The sequence below is a fragment of the Microcaecilia unicolor genome, chromosome 7 (assembly GCF_901765095.1).
Source record: "Microcaecilia unicolor chromosome 7, aMicUni1.1, whole genome shotgun sequence".
Taxonomy (NCBI): domain Eukaryota; kingdom Metazoa; phylum Chordata; class Amphibia; order Gymnophiona; family Siphonopidae; genus Microcaecilia; species Microcaecilia unicolor.
In genome coordinates this window covers 219,733,026-219,745,330 of record NC_044037.1, presented here as the reverse complement: position 1 = coordinate 219,745,330, position 12,305 = coordinate 219,733,026, and the positions used below count along the sequence as shown (strand labels likewise).

The 12,305-nt window shown below is 42.0% G+C and overlaps 1 protein-coding gene across 1 annotated transcript in view; it reads left to right on the top strand.

The window, feature by feature from the left end:
- AGPS (alkylglycerone phosphate synthase) overlaps positions 1-12,305 on the top strand; it is a 531,881-nt gene that overhangs the window by 439,411 nt on the left and 80,165 nt on the right. The window lies entirely within an intron of this gene.

The window sequence follows — 12,305 nt, the reverse complement described above, 5'->3', positions numbered from 1 at the left end:
TCTGCCATGAGGAGTTTAAGCGAGGTGCTTGAGTGTTATTTTACACTTGTGATAAAGAGGTCACCCACTATTCTGATGGTCCACAAAACATTTAAGTGTTTTTTTTTCATAAAAGGAACCTTTATTTTTGGACACATGAATCCAAGGAGGTTTAATAGACAGGAGACCAAGTGATGTCAAAATGTTGAGACCAATTAGGTTAGTCTGAGTTTCCCCTTCCCCATGCAGCTGTCATCCCTGTACACTCAAAACAAAGCAAGTAAACCTATGAGCTGCTGCATCCAAGTTGTCATCCTTTATTGCTGGTAGCACTTTTATTAATCTCACTATATTTTCAAGCATGCCGGCTTGTGCAGTATACGGATCTGTACATCTGCTGTCTGGAATTTTGGAGGATAGAAATAAGGAAATAAAAATTAAAGTTTGGATGTACTCTGTAGAAGTTGTTGTTTACTTTTGCAATGTGATAGATGCCTGTTCTGGTGTGTGCATGTGATAATCTTTGAATAACTGCCAATATTAACGGCTATGGATTTCTGAACATGTGGTATCATTAAAGTTGGGTGTATATGCTAATCTCAACTTTGTTAAATGTTTCAGACATATCCATCTATTTGTTCTCATGATATAACTGAATTCTATTATTCTGTCTCACTGTATTTTCAAATGTAAGCCACATTGAACCCGACTTTGCTTGGGATAATGTGTGATATAAATGTTTAAAAAAAATCCTTTATCCTCCACCTTTTAAGACACTGCCTACCTGCTGGATAGTGATGGCATAAGGAAAGCAAGTTTAGTCCAGTGAAGACCAACTCAAAATAACCTGTTCCTTAGCTGGGCCCTAGTATTACCATATTGAAAATGAGACCATACCATGCCTCTGTGGTTATGCTCCACTAATAAGTTAAAAGATTAACTGGATTTCTTGAAAGGATTATATAAACTTAGGATGCATGACTTTGGACACAAACATACACTTATTTATTCAACTAGTAAAAAAGGCCCGTTTCTGTCAGAGATGAAATGGGCGCTAACAAGGTTTTCCTCGGAGTGTATGTTTGAGATGGAGAGTGTGATAGACAGAGAGTGTGATAGACAGAGAGTGTGTCATAGAGAGTGTATGTGAGAGACAGTGAGTGAGTGCCCCCTCCCCCCTCCCTTTATGGTCTGAGGCCCCCGTTCCACCCCACCTCCTCTCCCCTGCCCCCCCCTTCAGCCACCCATGTCCTGCGACCCTCCTCTCCCCCTGCCTCCCCTGCAGCCACCCATGTCCTGCGACCCTGCCCCCCCTGCAGCCACCCATGTCCAGCGACCCTACTCTCCCCCTGACCCCCTGCAGCCACCCATGTCCAACGACCCTGTTCTCTCAGGAGTGGCCTAGTGGTTAGGGTGGTGGACTTTGGTCCTGGGGAACTGAGTTTGATTCCCGGCACAGGCAGCTCCTTGTGACTCTGGGCAAGTCACTTAACCCTCCATTGCCCCATGTAAGCCGCATTGAGCCTGCCATGAGTGGGAAAGCACGGGGTACAAATGTAACAAAAAAAAAAAACTTGCCCCTCCTTCATCCACCCATGTTGTGTAACCAGTTCTTCGGGGCAGGCAGGAAAGATCCCTGGTCCTGCCTGCCCGCTGCTGGTGCTGGTGCTGATGCTCCTCCGCTGCCAGATCGCTGTTCAAAATGGCTGCCGAGACTTCCAATGGCGGACTCGCAAGACTTCTGCTAGGCAGCTGATGAAGATGGACGCTTAGAGTCTCTTTCTCCTTCTTCAGTTTGAGCATCGGTTTAAAATACAGTTCTTTACCCATGAACTTGATATGCATATTCCAGAACCAGACTTGGGAAACACTGTTCTAGTTTGACCCGTAAACACTTTTTGATGAAGACCACTAACCATTTTAGTATATGCCACCTGAACCAACTCCATCCTGTTAGTTTTTGAAGGTGTGGTTTCTGGGAATGTACACAGTATACGAAATGGGGTCTCAAAGACTTATACAGGGGCACTATCACTTTTTTCCTGCTAGTCAAATCCATTCCCTATATACCAAAGCATCCTTCTGTTTTTTGTACTGTGTCTTTTCTGCTTGTTTGGCTAACTTAAGCTAATCAGATCCGATCATTCAGAAGCCCTACTGTTGTATGGAAGTATTTTACCCCAAAAAATCAAAGCCAAGTACTTATCTTAACATGAGTTCCAGGTTGCTAACTACTTGGCTTTAATTTTTTTTTTGATAACTTTTTGACACTGTGGTATGATATGCACAAAATATTTGCTTTGGGAGTTATTTATTTATTTAAATGTGCATTGATTGAAAATGAGACTAAACTATAGATCTTCCCAATTCATGCTAGTCTATTTCAAAGTCTGAGCACGTTTCACATTTTTCAAGGTATGATATAATTTGCATAGTGATACATGCATGCTGTAGGTTATTTTAAAGTTTTTGGATATACATGTTTTCCCCAGCACTTCGTCATTTATAGTTTCCCAAACGCAAATACAACAGGAGCAGCAATTTATAAGGCTGCATATAGATGAAAAGGGTGGCATCACCTGGCAACTTCAAAGTATAAATGATGCCACCAATTTCACAAAACTCTACATATAAGTAGCGGTGGCAGTTAACTATGGAAGCTGCAAAAAGTATTTTGTTTACGTTTTGAGGCAAAACTAAGAAATAGGATTTAAGGAAAACTGCTCCCTTAATTCTCCATGTAGTGCTGAACACGTGGGCCTTCCTGCTTTTCCAGAGAGGCCTGGGGGGAATTTTTTTTTTTTTTTTTTACACAGATGTGTATTTCCATTGCAAAATGCATAATACATGTATACATTTTTGTCCCACCATAAATATCATTGCTCCATGCTTCCCTGAAATTTGTGTTCTACCTCTACATGTCAATAAGGGCTTTCTGAAATCGCCATTTACACTTGTAGCCAATGTATATATGGAAAATCCACTATTTACCAATACATCTTTTGTTACCCGCTAAGGTCCTTCTTCTATAAAGGTTATGCTAATTTATTAGCATAATTTATGCTCCTAAATTAGAAGCATACTCTATGCTCTACACCAGATTATGCTCCTCATTTAGGAGCATAAATTTAGGAGCCTAAATTATGCTCATAAATGAGGAGCATAAATTTAGGAGCATAACCTTTATAGAATAAGGACCTATATCCCCTAATAAGGGTTCACTGAGTCTTACAAATGTGGTACAATAACATCACAAATTCATCTAATATAAAACACTCAAAAAACAAATATTAGTAAAACTATTTGTTTTGAGTAAAAAAAAAAAAGTCAGAATGCCACAAAAGTACAATTTAAATGTTCCCAAATAAAAATGTTTTTTGCTTCTTGAAAAAATGTAAGTAATTCACTTCAACCCTTATAACACAAGGCAAAGAGTTCAAAAATGGTGACACATCCGAAGAAAACAGGGAAGTAAACTGTCTGGTATAATGGACCCCTCTAAAAAAAAAAAAAAGGGGGGGGTCAAAGTATCATCCGATTCCAAGAGGCACAGTAAAAAAAAATACAAACCAGTTCAATCAGCAGGCGCAATTCCATAATACAATCTGAAAAGTCAAACAAGCTGTCAAACAAAATATGCTCACCAACGGGAAGCCAATGCAGCTTAGCAATAAAAGAAGAGAAATTGCTAAACTTGCTAAGCCTAAATATTAGCCGAGCTGAAGAATTTTGAATTAGCTGTAAATTCTTCAGGAATTTAGAAGATAAACCTAGATAGAGAAAATTGCAGTAATCTAGGTGTGATAGTACAAGCATTTGAACTAACAAAATAAAAGCACCTTGATCGAAATATGATCGAATTAATCATAGTTGTTTCAATTTATAAATAGTATATCTCTATAATTGATTAATTTGAGGTTCATAGGTCAAAGATGAATCCAAAATTATACCAAAGATTCTGAATTTAGCCTCCACTGATAATATTTTGTCATCAGGTAACCTAATAGATGAGAATAAATCGATATCAGAAGGCCTTGAACCAAAGAACTTTTGTTTTGCTAGAGTTGAACTTTGGCATATTGTCAAGAGCCCAATTCTGGATCATTGATATACAAGATGAAACACTGTTTGAAACTTCAAGCAAATCGTCAGAACTGGATATCCATACAAGTATATCATTTGTGTAAGAAAGCAATAATTCACTTGGTCGCAAATTAAGATTTCCTAAAGTAGACATAAAGGGAAAAGGAATGGGACTTATAATACCGCCTTTCTGTGGTTTTTCCAACTACATTCAAAGCGGTTTACATATTATATACAGGTACTTATTTGTACCTGGGACAATGGAGGGTTAAGTGACTTGTCCAGAGTCACAAGGAGCTGCAGTGGGAATCGAACCCAGTTCCCCAGGATCAGAGTCCGCTGCACTAACCACTAGGCTACTCCTCCAATCGAAAAGCAGTGACGACAAGGGAGAATCTTGAGGTACTTCACAACTGGGTGACCAACAATTTGAAATCACATTATTCCTTCTCACACAATAACTTGATTACCTAAAAACTCCTGGAGCCACTTGAGAACCTGCCCTGTTAATTGAATCGCATTCAATCTCTCAGCAGTCAACCACATCAAGAGGGGCATAATTGAAAGGGACGCCCAAGTTTTGCTGAGGACGTCCTCGCAAAACTTCCCGATGGAGGGGCGGGGAAACCTGTATTATCAAAACAAGATGGACGTCCATTGTTTGTTTTGATAATACGGTTGGGGACGCCCAAATCTTGACATTTAGGTCATCCTTAGAGATGGTCGTCCTTAGACTTGGTCGTTTCTGATTTTCGGCGATAATGGAAACCAAGGACGCCCATCTTAGAAATGACCAAATGCAAGCCCTTTGGTCACGGGAGGAGCCAGCATTCTTAGTGCACTGGTCTCCCTGACATGCCAGGACACCAACCGGGCACCCTAGTGGGCACTGCAGTGGACTTCACAAATTGCTCCCAGGTACATAGCTCCCTTACCTTGTGTGCTGAGCCCCCCCAAAACCCACTCCCCACAACTGTACACCACTACCATAGCCCTTACAGATGAAGGGGGGCACCTAGATGTGGGTACAGTGGGTTTGTGGTGGGTTTTGGAGGGCTCACGTTTACCACCACAAGTGTAACAGGTAGCGGGGGGATCGGCCTGTGTCTGCCTGCCTGAAGTGCACTGCACCCACTAAAACTGCTCCAGGGACCTACATACTGCTGTGATGGACCTGAGTATGACATTTGAGGCTGACATAGAGGCTGGTACAAAAGATTTTAAAATATATTTTTTGAGGGTGGGAGGGGGTTAGTGACCACTGGGGAAGTAAGGGAGGTGATCCCTGATTCTCTTCGGTGGTCATCTGGTCAGTTTGGGCACCTTTTTGTGCCTTGGTCGTAAGAAAAACAGGACCAAGTAAAATCGTCCAAGTGCTCGTCAGGAACACCCTTTTTTTTTCCATTATGGGTTGAGGACGTCCATGTATTAGGCACGCCCAAGTCCTGCCTTCGCTATGCCTCCGATATGCCCCCTTGAGCTTTGGCCATCCCTGCGACGGAAAGCAGTTGGGGACATCCAAAATCGGCTTTCGATTATACCGATTTGTATGACCCTGGGAGAAGGACGCCCATCTTCCAGTTTGTGTCGAAACATGGGCGTCCTTCTCTTTCGAAAATGAGCCTGCAAATGTGGCAGAGATATCAAATTGCAATAGTATTGCTTGCTTTCCCTGACTCAATAGTTTTTACCCTAGAAGTCAAAGTTAGTAACAGGGGTTTGTTGCTATAAGCAAGGTCTGAACGGGAACTGGGAATCTTGTAAACATGAAAATTTCTCAAAATATGAGGAAAACGTCATGACAACTCACATAAAGCTTAGTGAAAAGGGGAATGGTAGCAATTGGATGATAGATAGATCATAAAGTTAAATCTAATCCAGAACCCTTAGGAATTGAGGTTAGAAATATTTGACCCATATCAGATGAAAAGGAGCCAGAACCAAGTTAACCACTGCAAAACAGACTGAGAAATAGAGGAATACAAAGAAACAGGGCATATATCAAGAGTGCAGTAGGAGGTAGTTTTCTGTAAAATCCTATGAACTTCCCCAGTAGTAATAGTTTGAAAAGAATCCCAAATTAAGGGCCCTGTTTACTAAGCAGCGCTAAGGGTGCAATAGTGTTTTTGTGTGCATGTTAAAGTCGCCCATAGAAACATATGGGCGACTCTAGGGTTTAGCGTTCGCTGACTTTAACATATGCTAAAAACACTAGTGCACCTTAGCAATCAGGGCCCTAAATTGACTAACACTGAATTTCCCGGCCTAAGCACATATTCAAGATTGAAGGTTATTTGAGTAAACCTTATTTTGGAAGAAATCAGCAAGATCCTGGGCTGAAGGTTGTAAGAATTGAGAGGATGCATCTTTAGATGGTCGAGGGGCCCTTGTACAGAGCGGCAGTAAGCCCAATGTGGGTTTACTGCTCGCTCTTTGGGCTTACCCTGAGCGTGCACCATTTCCAGGGGGAAAACGAAAACCCCCGGAAATGGCTTGCACGGTGATAACCTGGTGGTAATTGGGCATCACCTGCTTGGTTATCACCAGGTTAGCACGGGAGCTGTTATCGCCACTTCAGTGGATGGCAGTAAGAGTTCCCGTACCAAATGGCCATGTATGCTGGGGGCTTTTTTACCTGCTGCATTACAAAAGGACCCTGGGCTAGATGCATCAACCAAACGTAAAAAAATCTAAATCGTAAAAGTGCTTAACGAATTTGAAACAACGAAGAATGCACAAAAAAAACAGCTCAGAAATGTTCGGTGCGGTATTGAAAAGTACAATGTATTAAGTGTACGTTATCCCCGTCCTTAATTTGCTCCTTAAGCATGCGCAGAGCAGCCACAAACGTATTAAACCTACGTAGGTTGCTTACGTCAGACTGGGGCGTGCGAGGGGGGATCCCGACCTGCAAGCCTTTTAGCTTTCTGATCTAGCAGAAGAGTGCAGTTGAAGATAACTCTAAAATGAGCAACCGACCCTCTTAAATCCCCTTTTGAAACAAAAAACCTCTTTGCAGTTTGTTTACAGTACTGGGAAAATTGGCTTTAGGGTGTTAATTTTCAAAGCTGTTGGAGCTATAGAAATGCTAAGTAGAAGTAGTAGTAGAAGGGGAGAGACAGGATTTTTAAGCTGCAGGGAGACCAGTATGTTTTGTTTTATAATGATGCAGGGGAAAGCGGAGAGCCAGGTGTTTGTATCTCACTTTTCTTTTTAAACATGCTGGCTTGGATTTTTATGGTGCAGGGGGCCTTAACGACAGGTCTGATCACACGTAAAATTTCTGACGGTATATGATTCGTTGCAATCATTGGTATGGTTAGTGCATTCCGAATTGTCCACATTTCAATGGTAGTTTCTCCTTTGCATTCTGTTTTCGTTAGCTGCTTGCTTCGTAGGAAAAAGGCCTTTAATGCATGCAAGGGTTAGAAATTTCCTTCCTTAAAGGGTTGTTAGAGGGTCGTTAAGGTTTAGTGCATCTAGCCCCCTGTCGCACAGGAAATACAGCCCCCACCGCTAGTGCAGTGCCCTTTTTCCCCCGCAGCTTGATAAAAGGACCCCTTAGTGATTAACTCGTTTACTAGACCCAGGCAACCTTTGAGTGCTAAAAGAATTAGATCCAGTAAACTTGCTATAATAATTCTTTCTAGACTCGGCAGTCTACTTTTTATATAATCTATATAAAGATTTTCAAGAGAGCTTGTCATCTAGATCTCTAGTTCTACACCAACGGTGCTTCAAGTGACCACAATCGTGTTTTAAACTATCCTGTAAACCATGACAGTGTCTATGCTGTCTAAGTCTCTTGTAAGTTCAAGGAGCAATATTGTGGATTAAAAACTGGTTGAAGGATAGGAAACAGAGAGTGGGGTTAAATGGGCAGTATTCACAATTGGGAAGAGTAGTTAGTGGGGTTCCTCAGGGGTTTGTGCTAGGACCGCTGCTTTTTAATATATTTATAAATAATTTAGAGATGGGAGTAACTAGCGAGGTAATTAAATTTGCTGATGACACAAAGTTATTCAAAGTCGTTAACTCGTGACAGGATTGTGAAAAATTACAGAAGGACTTTACGAGACTGGGCGGCTAAATGGCAGATGACGTTTAATGTGAGCAAGTGCAAGGTGATGCATGTGGGAAAAAAGAACCCGAATTACCGCTACATCATGCAAGGTTCCACGTTAGGAGTTACGGACCAAGAAAGGGATCTGGGTGTCGTCGTCGATAATACACTGAAACCTTCTGCTCAGTGTGTTGCTGTGGATAGGAAAGCGAATAGAATGTTGGCTATTATTAGGAAAGGTATAGGAAACAGGTGTGAGGATGTTATAATGCCGTTGTATCGCTCCATGGTGCGACCGCACCTTGAGTATTGTGTTCAATTCTGGTCGCCGCATCTCAAGAAAGATATAGTAGAATTGGAAAAGGTGCAGCGAAGGGCGACTAAAATGATAGCGGGGATGGGACGACTTCCCTATGAAGAAAGACTAAGGAGGCTAGGGCTTTTCAGCTTGGAGAAGAGACGACTGAGGGGAGACATGATAGAGGTATATAAAATAATGAGTGGAGTGGAACAGGTGGATGTGAAGTGTCTGTTCACGCTTTCCAAAAATACTAGAACTAGGGGGCATGCGATGAAACTACAGTGTAGTAAATTTAAAACAAATAAATCGGAGATGATAATTCTTCACCCAACGCATAATTAAACTCTGGAATTCGTTGCCGGAGAACGTGGTGAAGGCAGTTAGCTTAGCAGAGTTTAAAAAGGGGTTAGACGGTTTCCTAACGAACAAGTCCATAAACCACTACTAAATGGACTTGGGAAAAATCCACAATTCCAGGAATAACATGTATAGAATATTTATACGTTTGGGAAGCTCGCCAGGTGCCCTTGGCCTGGATTGGCCGCTGTCGTGGACAGGATGCTGGGCTCGATGGACCCTTGGTCTTTTCCCAGTGTGGCATTACTTATGTTCTTATGTACAATATCATCCAATATGTTTGGATGCTGCATCCCAACAGGATTTTACAGATCTAGTATTTAAGGAGCCAGCTGTCGCCATAATCCATTCTTATCCAGAAAAGAAACTTGTCAATCTTCTCCCTAGTAAAAAATATTCTAGGCTGGTGCTTGTTTATAGGTCTAGATGTACAAATATTCAAAACAAAATCAAGTTGAAAGTGATCAGACCAAGGAATAGGAGACCAGGACGATGAATCTACTAGATTGATGGAATGAACTGCAACCAAATCTAGAGAACGACCCTTCTCATATGTGGGTCCTTCATTCACCAATTGTAGGTCACACAAATGTACAAAAGGTATAAAATTGTTAACAATAGGATCAAGGTGATCTTCATGATGCAAGTTCAGATCACTAATCTTTAGAATTGACTGACCACCTGGGTAATTGCATCCACCAGTAAGAATTCGGCCTTTGCCCAAGGTCTATGAGGACGATAAATGAGCAACAAGCCTATTACATTAGATGAGCAAGACATATCGTCTTGAAACTTGCATAGCATAACTTCTAAATCAGAATAAACACAAGAATTAACAAGAGATTAAAAAAGCTCTTAAATATTTCTTCGAAATTTCCTTCTCTACATCCTATTCTTGGAGAAGCTTCTAAAGTGATTGTCTCCTTCCTAGTACCCCAGCCAGTTTGTTTTAGAACTGGGATGTGAATGTTCAAAGACTAACTCAATTTAGCTCATAATTGTGAGATTTTGAGGCTGGTATTAATACTGTTGCAAATGCACTTTATTTTATTTTATTCTTTTTGAGATGTTATCCTTCTAGCATTTGAGCACTGGTTAACTCTTAAGTGGTGGTGGTTTTTGCCTTGTTGCAGGAGATTTATTTCTTCTGTGTGACATTCTGACACATTGTACTTCTCGATAAAGTGTAATGTTGCTTATTTGTGTTTCAAAATTTAAAAAAACCAAGCATCGTAAAACATACAGGGGGATCTTTTACTAAGCCTTGGTAGTATTTTTAGCTTGCAGTAGAAATCAGCTTGCGGTAAAAGCCAAGACGCCCATTATATTCCTATAGGTGCCTCAGCATTTACCACCAGCTGATTTTTACCACGAGTTAAAAACGCTACCATGGCTTAGTAAAAGACACCCACAGAATCTTCTCTGGTGTGAAAGCTATAAGCCTAGAACAGGAATTGAACTCAGTACATTAGGTTACTTATGTAACTAGTAGTAAGTGGAGTGCATGATCCAAAAGTTGTAGCTTGAGAGACATCATCATCCCATCTCATTTAATTGATAAATGATTTTAATCACAGGTAAGAAACTTCCACAAGAGATAGAAAGGTGGCTTTTGGAATTTGATACTTTGTGTATTTTTTTATATTTATATTCTGAATTTGTTATTCAGACCATTATTCAAACTTAAAGCCTTCATACTTATATTTCTCAGATAATTGAGATAAGGTCCTGGAAAAAAATCAGTTTCTTTCGTTAGTTAATTGGATTAGCTGATTTGACATTTTCTGGCATGGCTGTGGATGAAATCAGCTGGGACACAGATCTGTATTGTTCATACATTATAAGATACTTCATTCTAAAGAATTGTGGCCAGCTCTTTATCTACTGTTGTACTTTTAAAATCTAGGACTTAATATTTTATAGTTCAGTAGCATCTTGTACTGCATTTAAAACTGCCTATTTCAGTGGCGTAGCCAGAAGTCAATTTTTGGGTGGGCCAACAGGTTGGATGGGTGGGCACTAGACAGTGGTTTGCTGGTAAATGTTTAACAACAGGCTCTCTCCCCAGTCCACCTCTGCGCCCCCCCCCCCCCCCCCACCTCCCCTCAAAATTGCAGAGCTGGCTATGGCCGGGGAGAGAGCCTGGGGTGGAGGGAGGCAATGCATTTCTCTCGCCAGGAAAAATAAAATTAAATGATCCCAGGTTCCAATCTAATTCATGTTTAATGTGGGATAAAATGCCATAAATAAGTAAATAAATATAAACTTTTAATGTTGAGCACCTGATTCTCAAAGTGGACATATTCCAAACACTATAATGAAAATAAAATGATTTTTTCTACCTTTGTTGTCTGGTGACTTTGTTTTTCTTATCATGCTGGCCCAGTATCTGATTCTGCTGCTATCTGTCCTCAACTCCGTTTCCAGGGCTTCCTTTCCATTTATTTCTTTACTTTCCTCCTTTCTTCTTCATTTCTTGCTCTACATCCGTAAGTAAAAGCTGGGTCCTCCGCAGACTTGACTGTCCAGTGGATCCAGCTTCTGCCTATTTTCTCAATCCATGTGCAGTTTTTCTCTTCTCTTCCTTTTCCCTCATATCATCTCCTTTCTCTCTCTTCCCTCCCCACCATCCATGTCAGCATTTCTTCTCTCTCTCCCTTCCCCTCCATCCATGTGAATCTCCTTCCTCTGTCTTCCCTTCCTCCATCCATGTTCAGAATTTCTTCTTTCTCCCCTCCATCCATGTGCATCTCCGTCCTGTCTTCCCTTCCTTCACCTCCATCCATGTCCAACAATTATCTCCCTGCCCTCCCCTCCATCCACCCATGTCCAGGAACCCTCCTCTCTCCACTGCCCTCCCCTCCATCCATGTCCAGCAACTCTCTCCCCTCCATCCACCTATGTCCAACAACTCTCCTCTCCCCTGCCATCCCCTCTATCCACCCATGTCCAGCAACTCCCCTGCCCTCCCTCCATCCATCCATATCCAGCAATTCTCCTCTCTCCCCTGCCCTCCCTTCCATGTTCAGCAATTTCTCCTCTCTCCCCTTTGAGCTTTGACCATCTCCCTCTCATTCCCTCTCCAGCACTCTCATTCCCTCTCCAGCACTCCCATTCCCCCCTCTGTCTCTCCCTTACCCAGTCTCCTAAATTCCTCCCCCATCTTTCACCCACTTCATTAGTCCCCCATACTCTGTACTCACCACCCCTCCCAGACCCATCCTTCCCTCTGCTCACCACCCCTCCCAGTCCCATCCTTCCCTCTCCTTACCAACAGTAAAGAACGACAACGTGGATGCAGGCAGCAGCTCGGGTTGCTTGCTGTGTTTTGAGTAAACGGCGACGGCTGCGCGGGGGAGTAGAAAAAAAGATTTTCTAAATGGCCTTCTTCCTTCTCTACTCGCAGCGGCGAACTGGTGGGCGGCGGCAATAAAAGTATAAAGCAGCCAGGCTCCTCGACTCTGTCCCGTCCTTCGCTTTCACTTCCCTGCCCTCCCAGCGTCCCGCCCGAAAGGAAATGAC